General features: G+C 34.3%; 1 protein-coding gene across 2 annotated transcripts in view; it reads right to left on the bottom strand.

The window, feature by feature from the left end:
* The window catches only part of LOC110533770 (sestrin-3), a 26949-nt gene continuing 25809 nt past the window's right edge, over positions 1-1140 (bottom strand). For both annotated transcript variants that reach the window (XM_036990176.1, XM_036990175.1), the window contains exon 10: positions 1-1140. This exon is cut by the window's right edge and continues 791 nt beyond it. The gene's annotated coding sequence lies outside the window, so the exon portion shown is untranslated.

Raw genomic sequence — 1140 nt, 5'->3', positions numbered from 1 at the left:
TATTTCTTAACTTCTTTATTGTTTTTTTATTTCCTTACAGGCACTGTGTGAAATATCGTTTCAGTTGTACAGTTTTCATTTTACAGTTGTTTTAATTGAAAAAATAACAATGTGGCTTTGATAAAGAAGAAACGACCTCCCAACAATCTTGAAGCACAATCTCGGTAAGAGAAACAAAAGTGCAGCTTTAACTCTCAGACCAGTAGATTATCATTTTGTAAAGTTTAGACAACTCAGCTTCCATCTTCATCGGTTATAATTCGAATGATACATTACCTAATTGTTCTTGTTAATACAAGCTGTTTATCCCCCCCAATTAAAACACCTTAAAAATATAAAGTAGGTTGGCAAACAGTAAATAGTACTTTGGTGAATGGCATCTGAGTTCACAGAGATATGTTTAAAGAATTTGATCAATACATCTAAACTATCTAAACCTTCACACAAATGGGGGGAGTGGTGCTAATATTTAACACATTTCGCATCTGAGACATACAATGCAAAGTCTTAATTTTTGAGAAAGATTAGAGAGAAGAGAGAGAGGATTTAAGGAAATAAAAATTTCTTGCATATTTCCAACTGGGAATTACCAACGTTCCAACGTGCAGACACAAATGTGCAAAGAGCAACAAGCATTCACAAAAGCACCATGACTTTTCCAACCCTACACTGATGAAGAAATAAGCATCAAATAAATGCTGGTGAGACTCAAAGTTAACAGTGCAGATTTCAGGGTTAGGCATTTGCACGTGGTGATACTTCAAAGCAAAAACAAAGAGCACATTCCCAGCACTACTGTAGCTTATCTCAGTTCTGAAATGTACTGTAATACCTAATGGAATACACATTTTGTATTTTAAATGTCTCATGGATCTAACGTCTGTACTGTACACTGCATATTTGGTAGAAATATAGACAAGTAGGCAAGATGAATGTCTTACAGACCCTGTTAGAAACATTTGGCACAGAAATATGTCACAAAAAGCATGAGAGAGGGAAAGCAATAAAAAAATCATACAATTTCTGATAATGTTGCTTGTGCACTCCCTGCTGTGATACAGTCTCTATTAGGACATATATTGCAGAGAAATAATTCTCAGTAAATATTTTAATTAGCCTAATTTATCGACAAAGGTCTAA

Source organism: Oncorhynchus mykiss, chromosome 10, assembly GCF_013265735.2.
Source record: "Oncorhynchus mykiss isolate Arlee chromosome 10, USDA_OmykA_1.1, whole genome shotgun sequence".
Lineage (NCBI taxonomy): Eukaryota > Metazoa > Chordata > Actinopteri > Salmoniformes > Salmonidae > Oncorhynchus > Oncorhynchus mykiss.
This window is presented reverse-complemented; position numbering and strand designations above follow the sequence as displayed.